Genomic DNA, 287 nt, shown 5'->3' on the forward strand with positions numbered 1-287 from the left:
TTATAAAAAAAAAAAAAAAAAAAAAAAAAAAACCACGCAACAACACACAAAAAAACCCCAAATCAAACCAAAACAACACAGCAACAAAAAACACTCAAACCCACTTTTTACTTTTCTATTGCATTTTGGGGAGCTCCGTTTTCTGGGTTGTTTTGTCCCAAAGCGTAGAAGCTGGGCATCACTTTTCCCTTTTCTCAGAAGTTTGGGGCTGAAGACAACAAAAGCAAGAGGCCCTGCTGTGAGGTTTCCAATGGAAAGGATGATTTTGGATGCGCCTTCTGACAGCC

Source organism: Charadrius vociferus, unplaced genomic scaffold (genome assembly GCF_000708025.1).
Source record: "Charadrius vociferus isolate BGI_N301 unplaced genomic scaffold, ASM70802v2 scaffold317, whole genome shotgun sequence".
Taxonomy (NCBI): Eukaryota; Metazoa; Chordata; class Aves; order Charadriiformes; family Charadriidae; genus Charadrius; species Charadrius vociferus.